Source organism: Rattus norvegicus, chromosome 16 (genome assembly GCF_036323735.1).
Source record: "Rattus norvegicus strain BN/NHsdMcwi chromosome 16, GRCr8, whole genome shotgun sequence".
Taxonomy (NCBI): Eukaryota; Metazoa; Chordata; class Mammalia; order Rodentia; family Muridae; genus Rattus; species Rattus norvegicus.
In genome coordinates this window covers 44,693,396-44,703,962 of record NC_086034.1, presented here as the reverse complement: position 1 = coordinate 44,703,962, position 10,567 = coordinate 44,693,396, and positions in this window count along the sequence as shown.

The window sequence follows — 10,567 nt, the reverse complement described above, 5'->3', positions numbered from 1 at the left end:
TTTCTGTCCATTTAGTTTAATGTTAGCAACTGGTTTGCTGTATATGGCTTTTACTACGTTTAGGTATGGCCCTTGAATTCCTATTCTTTCTAGGACTTTTATCATGAAGGGGTGTTGAATTTTGTCAAATGCTTTCTCAGCATCTGATGAAATGATCATGTGGTTTTGTTCTTTCAGTTTGTTTATATAATGGATCATGTTGATGGTTTTCCGTATATTAAACCATCCCTGCATGCCTGGGATGAAGCCTACTTGATCATGGTGGATGATTGTTTTGATGTGCTCTTGAATTCGGTTTGCCAGAATTTTGTTGAGTATTTTTGCGTCGATATTCATAAGGGAAATTGGTCTGAAGTTCTCTTTCTTTGTTGTGTCTTTGTGTGGTTTAGGTATAAGAGTAATTGTGGCTTCGTAGAAGGTATTCGGTAGTGCTCCATCTGTTTCAATTTTGTGGAATAGTTTGGATAATATTGGTATGAGGTCTTCTATGAAGGTTTGATAGAATTCTGCACTAAACCCGTCTGGACCTGGGCTCTTTTTGGTTGGGAGACCTTTATTGACTGCTTTTATTTCCTTAGGAGTTATGGGGTTGTTTAACTGGTTTATCTGTTCCTGATTTAACTTCGATACCTGGTATCTGTCTAGGAAATTGTCCATTTCCTGAAGATTTTCAAGTTTTGTTGAATATAGGTTTTTATAGTAAGATCTGATGATTTTTTGAATTTCCTCTGAATCTGTTGTTATGTCTCCCTTTTCATTTCTGATTTTGTTAATTTGGACGCACTCTCTGGGTCCTCTCGTTAGTCTGGCTAAGGGTTTATCTATCTTGTTGATTTTCTCAAAGAACCAACTTTTGGTTCTGTTGATTCTTTCTATGGTCCTTTTTGTTTCTACTTGGTTGATTTCAGCTCTGAGTTTGATTATTTCCTGCCTTCTACTCCTCCTGGGTGTATTTGCTTCTTTTTGTTCTAGAGCTTCTAGGTGTGCTGTCAAGCTGCTGACATATGCTCTTTCCTGTTTCTTTGTGCAGGCACTCAGCGCTATGAGTTTTCCTCTTAGCACAGCTTTCATTGTGTCCCATAAGTTTGGGTATGTTGTACCTTCATTTTCATTAAATTCTAAAAAGTTTTTAATTTCTTTCTTTATTTCTTCCTTGATCAGGTTATCATTGAGTGGAGCATTGTTCAATTTCCACATATATGTGGGCATTCTTCCCTTATTGTTATTGAAGACCAGTTTTAGGCCGTGGTGGTCCGATAGCACGCATGGGATTATTTCTATCTTTCTGTACCTGTTGAGTCCCGTTTTTTGACCAATTATATGGTCAGTTTTGGAGAAAGTACCATGAGGAGCTGAGAAGAAGGTATATCCTTTTGCTTTAGGATAGAATGTTCTATAAATATCCGTTAAGTCCATTTGGCTCATGACTTCTCTTAGTCTGTCGACATCACTGTTTAATTTCTGTTTCCATGATCTGTCCATTGATGAGAGTGGGGTGTTGAAATCTCCCACTATTATTGTGTGATGTGCAATGTGTCTTTTGAGCTTTAGTAAGGTTTCTTTTACATATGTAGGTGCCCTTGTATTTGGGGCATAGATATTTACGATTGAGAGTTCACCTTGGTGGATTTTTCCTTTGATGAATATGAAGTGTCCTTCCTTATCTTTTTTGATGACTTTTAGTTGAAAATTGATTTTATTTGATATTAGAATGGCTACTCCAGCTTGCTTCTTCTGACCATTTGCTTGGAAAGTTGTTTTCCAGCCTTTCACTCTGAGATAGTGTCTGTCTTTGTCTCTGAGGTGTGTTTCCTGTAGGCAGCAGAATGCAGGGTCCTCGTTGCATATCCAATTTGTTAATCTATTTCTTTTTATTGGGGAGTTGAGGCCATTGATGTTGAGAGATATTAAGGAATAGTGATTATTGCTTCCCGTTATATTCATATTTGGATGTGAGGTTATGTTTCTGTGCTTTCACTCTCTTTGTTTTGTTGCCAAGACGATTAGTTTCTTGCTTCTTCTAGGGTATAGCTTGCCTCCTTATGTTGGGCTTTACCATTTATTATCCTTTGTAGTGCTGGATTTGTAGAAAGATATTGTGTAAATTTGGTTTTGTCATGGAATATCTTGGTTTCTCCATCTATGTTAATTGAGAGTTTTGCAGGATACAGTAACCTGGGCTGGCATTTGTGTTCTCTTAGGGTCTGTATGACATCAGTCCAGGATCTTCTGGCCTTCATAGTTTCTGGCGAGAAGTCTGGTGTGATTCTGATAGGTCTGCCTTTATATGTTACTTGACCTTTTTCCCTTACTGCTTTTAATATTCTTTCGTTATTTTGTGCATTTGGTGTTTTGACAATTATGTGACGGGAGGTGTTTCTTTTCTGGTCCAATCTATTTGGAGTTCTGTAGGCTTCTTGTATGTCTATGGGTATCTCTTTTTTTAGGTTAGGGAAGTTTTCTTCTATGATTTTGTTGAAGATATTTACTGGTCCTTTGAGCTGGGAGTCTTCACTCTCTTCTATACCTATTATCCTTAGGTTTGATCTTCTCATTGAGTCCTGGATTTCCTGTATGTTTTGGACCAGTACCTTTTTCCGCTTTACATTATCTTTGACAGTTGAGTCAATGATTTCTATAGAATCTTCTGCTCCTGAGATTCTCTCTTCCATCTCTTGTATTCTGTTGGTGAAGCTTGTATCTACAGCTCCTTGTCTCTTCTTTTGGTTTTCTATATCCAGGGTTGTTTCCATGTGTTCTTTCTTGATTGCTTCTATTTCCATTTTTAATTCCTTCAACTGTTTGATTGTGTTTTCCTGGAATTCTTTCAGGGATTTTTGCGATTCCTCTCTGTAGGCTTCTACTTGTTTATTAATGTTTTTTGTGTTTCCCTAAGGGAGTTCTTCACGTCTTTCTTGAAGTCCTCCAGCATCATAATCAAATATGATTTTGAAACTAGATCTTGCTTTTCTGGTGTGTTTGGATATTCCATGTTTGTTTTGGTGGGAGAATTGGGCTCCGATGATGCCAAGTAGTCTTGGTTTCTGTTGCTTGGGTTCCTGCGCTTGCCTCTCGCCATCAGATTATCTCTAGTGTTACTTTGTTCTGCTATTTCTGACAGTGGCTAGACTGTCCTATAAGCCTGTGTGTCAGGAGTGCTGTAGACCTGTTTTCCTCTCTTTCAGTCAGTTGTGGGGATAGAGTGTTCTGCTTTCGGGCGTGTAGTTTTTCCTCTCTACAGGTCTTCAGCTGTTCCTGTGGGCCTGTGTCTTGAGTTCACCAGGCAGCTTTCTTGCAGCAGAAAAGTTGGTCTTACCTGTGGTCCCGAGGCTCAAGTTCGCTTGTGGGGTGCTGCCCACGGGCTCTTTGCGGCAGCAGCAACCAGGAAGACCTGTGCCGCCCCTTCCGGGAGCTTATGCAGCCTCAGGAGTGCCCACCTGATCAGGCGGTGAGGTCTCTTTCCCACGGGGTCTGGGAGCAGAGAGCTGCTGCGGGCCGGGATCCGCGGGTTGGGACTTCCGGTAAACACAGGACGTGCCTGGTCCTAGAGGAATTCTGCCTCTGTGTGTCCCGATTTCACCAGGCAGCCTTCTTGCAACAGACAAGTTGGTCTTACCTGTGGTCCCGAGGCTCAAGTTTGCTCGCGGGGTGCTGCCAAAAGGCTCTCTGCGGTGGCAGCAACCAACAGATTAATTGTTGAAAATGATAAATACTAGATAAAAAATGGAATGGGGGTGTAAAAATAGAAAGTATATGATAGTTAATGGTATAACTATCATTAACATTTTCATGAAGATGATTCAAAGTTTAATTTATAGTTTATTGAATAATTAGCTATTAAATTATCTAATTATAATTTACTACACATATACATCACTGGATGTCAATCTAGAAGAAACTTTATACATAAACAAAAGTGAGGTTTAGAAAGATATGAGTATTACTAAAATAAGACTGTATAAATATAATGGGACCTGATAGAGGAGTATCTCAATCTATAGTAACTCGATTACTAATGGAATCATGTGTCTTTTTCTTAAATCCATAAATTATGTGCAAAGACTTAACTATTGTTTAACACAAGGCCCTTTTATAGACTTAGTGAAAAGAAGGCTGAGAGCTCAGTAGTTGTCTTCTCATTCACTGTGTAGTTGAGGGTGACTTTGAACCTCTCACTCATGACTGAACCTCCTTCCTCCGAAGTGCTGCAATGACAGACATGCTCCAGTGTGCCTGATTTATGTAAAGCTAGAGGTAGAACCAGGCTTTCGTGAATGCTATGTGAGTTGCCTATCAGCATAGCTATATTTAAAGAACTTAATTGGGAGGTCAGCCGTCCTCATTTCAGAGGAGGTCTTACCAGAGCTCAGCCTTACTCTCACCAGGGTCTCAGGTTTACTGAACTATGGAAGACAGATTTCACTTGTTCATTAGACAGTTTAGAGAATTTTGGAGTAGTATTATGAACTAAGACACTGAATATTATTTTAACTGTTTTATCAGTGAAAGTTAGAAACTAATTTTGTATTCACGATATTTTAGGTTGCTGATTCTTGGACTATCAATATACAGTTATACTTGATACTACTTAAGAATTCAAAAAGGAAAAGTGAGCATCATTAAACTATACAAAAACTGTATTCTTTATTTATTAAAAAATAATTATTAAAATGTCTGCCAAAGTTTTTTTTTAATTTTATATGTAAGCTATAAAATCACAGCAGTCTTTACACAATGTAGCATTGCAAACTTCACTTTTTGAATAAGGTTGTTTTCTGAAATATCGGAGTTGGAGGGAACAAAATAGAAAAGAGGAAAACAGAAAAGTTCGTTAACCAAAATTGCTGAAAAACGTGAATATAATGCTTTTAAATAAATAAAAATCTTTCATTTTTACCTAAATTATTTGATCAGAACTTCTGTTTATATCATATACACAGTCTCAAGCAGATTATGATATTGAAGTTGAAAATGATATTATAAAAAAGAAAACTACCATTTGAAGAATAGAAATAACATTCTAAATTCCAAGACTCTAAAGAAATTACAAGAAAGAATAATATAGAAAAACTTAAAATACCTTTTAAAATACCATCACTTATTAAGCTGAAATATATGAAAAATACTTAGATTGCCCTTACATTTATGAGGTTTTAGTAACTATGATTATTTTAAAATTATAAAAAGAAATTATTCAAAATACTGAATGAAACCAAGTTTCTTGCTTAAAACACTAACATTTCTACCAACCAAAACCGATTCTGGTAGGACAGCTTTTAGTCAACATTTTAACATTACTTATGAAAGAATAGATTATTAGAAACATAAAAACTGGTTATATGCATAAATAAAACTTTTATTCTCTTAAAATTTGTACTGATTATTATATTTATTTACATTTCAAATGTTATCTCCTTTACCAGATTCCCCTCCTCAAACCTCCTATCAAACCCTCTTCTCCCTGCCTTTATGAGGGTGTTCCACCAATCATCAACCCACTGCACTCACCAACCTAGCATTCCCCCTACGGTGGTGCATCAAGTCTTCACAGGACCAAGTGCCTCCCCTCTCATTGATGCCAGATAATACCATCCTCTGCTACATATACAGCTGGAGCCATGAGTCCCTCCATGCCTCCATGAGTACTCTTTGGTGGTTTATTCCCTGGGAGCTCTGGTGGGGGACAGGGGGTGGCGGGGGCTGGTTGGTTAATATTGTTCTTCCTATGGGGTTACAAACCCCATCAGTTCCTTCAGTCTTTCTTCTAATTCCTCCTTTGGGGTCCCCATGCTCAATCCAATGTTTGGTTGCAAGCATTCACATCCATGTTGGTAAGGCTCTGGAAGAGCCTCTCAGGAGACAGCTATATCAGGCTCCTGTCAGCAAGCACTTGGCATCAGAAACAGAGACTGGTTTTGGTGGCAGTATATGGAATTCTTCTCCAGGTGAGGCCATTACTGGGTGGTCTTGCCTTCAGTCTCTGCTCTACTCTTTGTCCCTGTGTTTCCTTTACACAGTAGTGATCTAGGTTAAAATTTTTGAGAAGGATGGGTGGCCCCACTCCTCAACCTGGGGTCAGGCCTAAACTTTCCATGTGGTCTTTATAGGTTCTCTTTAAATTTTATTGGGTATTTCAGCTAATGTCATCCCCGTTGGGTCCTGGGAGCCTCTTTCTTTCCTGGCTTCTGAGGCTTTTTGGTGGCTACCCAAGTACCACAGCCCCCATTGCTACACACCTCTGTTCAATTTCCTGACACACTGTACATCTCCCCTGTCTCCTCCCACATTAGATCCTACCTCCACACACACCGATTTTACTCTCCCCCTCCTCCCTACCTCCACTGACTATTTTGTTCCACCTTCTAAGAAGCACTGAAGCATCCACACTTTGGTCTTCCTTCTTACTGAGCTTCATATTGTCTGTGAGTTGTGTCCTGGGTGTACTGAGATGTTATTTTTTAATATCTACTCCTCAGCGAGTATATATGATGTGCATTCTTTTGTGACTGCGTTACCACACTCAGGATGATATTTTCTAGTTCCATACATTTGCCTGTGAATTTCATAAATTCATTGTTTTTCATAGATGATGAGTACTCCATTGTTTAAATATACCACAATTTCTGTATCCTCCATGAGGAACATTTGGGTTATCTCCAGCTTCTGGCTATTATAAATAATAATATAACATTATTGAATATTATGTAATAATATTTATAAATTAAATATTATATTATTAAATACTATATAATAATATTTAAATGTAGCACAATTTCTGTATTCCTCCATTGAGGAACATCTAGGTTATCTCCAGCTTCTGGCTATTATAAATAAGGCTGCTATGAATGTAGTGGAGCATGTGTCCTGGTTATATGTTGGAGTATCTTTTGGATATATGCCCAGGAGAGGTATAGCTAGATCCTCATGTAGTACTATGCCCAATTTTCTGAGGAACCACCAGAGTGATGTTCAGAGTGGTTTTAATCCCACCAGCAATGAAGGAGTGTTCCTCTTTCTCCACATCCTTGCCAGCATCTGTTGTCACCTGAGTTTTGAACTTAATCATTCTCCTTGGTGTGAGGTGGAATTAGAGTGTCATTTTGATTTGTGTTTCCCATATGACTAAGGATGTTGAACAGTTCTTTAGGTGCTTTTGAACCATTCGTGATTCCTCAGTTGAGAATTCTTTTTTTTTTTTTTACTCCATGTACTCCATTTTTAATAGGATTATCTGGATCTCTGAGGTCTAACTTCTTGAGTGTGGATCATTGTCTATATGCAAGTGAGAGCAGGCACAAGATAAGGCAAGGCCTGTGATTGGGCAATGAAAAAGTAAGGTGGGCATAGAGTTTTGGAGAGAGAAGAAAGGGAAGTGGGCATAGAGTTTTGGAGAGAGAAGAGAGGGAAGGAGGGAAAGGGAAGAACCAAGATGGAGGCAGAGAAGGACGATCAAGATCTGTGTGGCCTTAAATGGCCACAGGTAGTTATGAAAATCCTAGAAAAGATGGATTATTACAGGATAATTTGTCTTGTCTATATGGGCAGTTTATATCATTATCATTTGGTTGTGAGTTTATTGTGGAGTGAGAATTTAATGATATAAATCTGACTGATAAATTACGAGCTTCTGGAGTTTTGATTTTACTGATATACTGGGAATTATGACTATAACCACAAAGGGCAGATGCTGGGAATGTGCGCAGAGTTCAAAGAAGAGAGTCGCAAGAGGGCAGCTGCTGCTGGGGCCAGAGAGTAGCTAGTGACAGCGTGGGATGAAATTAGAAACTTAGAATGTTGGGTTAAGATGCTTTGCTGATTAAGATGAAAAACCCACAGATGCCATGTGGCCTGCAGGAGGCAGCAATAGCATGAGTTGGTGTATCATTTTTTGTTATTATTTCCCACAAAACTTGTGTTGTTTGTATTTATTGGATATTAGCCTCAATTGGATGTAGAATTGGTAAATATCTTTTCCCAATTTATCAGTTGCCATTTTGTTCTGATGATAGAATCCTTTCCCTTACAGAAGCTTTTCAACTGTATAAGATCCCAGTTGTCTATAATTGATCTTAGAGCCTGGGCGTTCTTAGATGCCATTGGTGTTCTGTTCAGGAAAATTTCCCCTGTGCCAATGTGTTCCAGGCTCTGTCCCAATTTACTTGTAATAGATTCAGTGTATCTGGATTTATGTGGAGGTCTTTAATCTGCTTGGACTTGTGTTGTAAAATGAGATAAGAATGAGTCAATTTGCATTCTTCTACATGCTAACTGTCACTTAAGCCAGCACCATACGCTGCCTGTTTTCCATTGGATGTGTTTAGCTTCTTTGTCAAAGATCAAGTGACCATAGGTGTGTGGGTTCATTTCTAGTATAGAATTGAAGAATTCTATACTTGTCTTTCTCTGTACCAATACCATGCGGTTTTTATTACTATTGCTCTGTAGTAGAGCTTGAGGTCAGGGATCATTAGGAGTTTTTATATTGTTGAGAATAGTTTTCACTATTCTGGGTTTTTAGTTTTTGGAAATAAATTTATGAATTGCGCTTTCTATCTCTGAGAAGAATTGAGTTGGATAGGGATTGCCTTGAATCTGTTGATTGCTTCGAGTTTCTCTCCATTTAGTTTAATATTAGCTACTGGTTTGCTGTGTTGTCCTGTATTTCTTTAAGGGAGTTTATTTATGACCTTCTGAAAGTCCTCTATCATCATCATGAGACGTGATTTAAATCAGAATCTTGCTTTTCAGGTGTGTTGGAGTATCCAGGGCTTGCTGTGGTAGGAGAACTGTGTTCTGATGATGCCAAGTAGCCTTTGTTTCTGTTGCATGTGTTTTTGTGCTTGCCTCTTTTCATTTGGTAATTGCTGCTGTTAGTTGGTTTTGCTGTCTCTGACTAGAGCTTGTCCATCCTGTGAGCCTGTGTGCCTCTGATTTTAGGTATATCAACACTCCTGGGAGACAAGCTCTCTCCAGGATGGATTCAGTTGCAGATAGTTGTGGCACAGGGTCATATGTGGGGCACAGATGGTAACTGGAAGGCAAAACATTTATTCTTAAACATGCACACACCATGTAAATATTGTGACATTAATAATACTTAACAGTAGTTGGTAGTCTATGTCAGGATTATGTAATACTCATTTAAAGTTTCTGCATTTAAAAACTCTAAATATTTGTAATATTACAAAACTCCTTGAAAATTTATCCTGAGAGCCTCCTATTTAATGTTACTGATACTAGTATAAAATAGTGTTATTTGATGTTTTAATATTTTTAATGCTTTCCTTAATTCATGGAAAACTTCACCCAATGTATTTTGATGACAACTTCTCCAAGATCATCTATTCTACTTCTTTCTCTACCTTTCTATCTATGTGTTCTCATTCGTTCTTGCTATTGCTCTCTTGGTTTTAGTTCAAGAATACATTTAAGGAAAAAAATCTGGGTAACTGTTTTCTGTGTCAGTTATCAATTTCTAAATTCATTGCAAGTTTAAAAGGATTTTTAAATTACACCTACTTCTAGAAAAGAAGATCCATTCTGTAAAATAGTTGGTAGCAAACGAAGTTAAAGGTATTTGTATGCTAGAAGAAAAATTGCTAAAGTTTAACTGAATTTAACTTATATATCAAAGGACAAACAGGTTTGAGGAAAGATAGCTGATATGGGCCAATAAAAATTGATTAGTGAAATCATTGCATTTTAAATAAAAAGAAAAGCTATATTGGGTCATCTTGAGGTGTATTTGCTACAATAATGCAAAAACATAATCAATGAGTTTCTTGGGAAAGATGGTTTGACTCATATCTTTTAAGCTGTATAAACATGGTAGCATATTTAAAATTTTTTCTTTCAAAAATAGTAGGAAGAAGTACAACTTAAAGTCTTCAAAAAATGGGGTTTGAACTGAAATGCTTTCTGATTAGAAATAATCAATCTTGATTTAGTACAATCTCCAACTCCATTTACAAAGATTTTTTTTAGGGCTTTCTTCTTTGAACGTTAGCAACATCCATAGGCTAGTAGATGAGAGTTACAACACTTCAAAGCTTCCTTTTATGTACATTTTTTCACAAAACATTGACTTAAATTTGTTATTAAAAAGGAGGGTGATTATTAAAAGGAGTAAATATTACTAATACAAATCTATATTTACATTTTTGAAATTATGCATTTTATTTATTCATTTAATTCTTAGTTATTTATTCTTCTAGATAATACTTTAAAAGTGTTACAAATTTCATGACTTGGTACCACAATGTACCACCTGATTCAGGCCTAGGTTTTATAAGCAATCAACAGAAAAACATGGAGTTACTGTGGTACAAATCAGGATGACCTGTGTATTGGTTAGTTTTATTTGTCAACTTGACAAAACCTAGAGTCATTGGAGAAGTTATTCTCCATTGAGGTGGCTTGTGACTATGAGGAATTGTCTAAGTTTCCCCAAGGAAACCCAACCTCCTATGGATGGTACAATTCTCTAGGTAAGGGGTGCTGAACTGTGAATAAATGGAGAAAGAACCTGTGTACAAACAAGAGATTGAGCCTGTAGGCAAGTATTGTC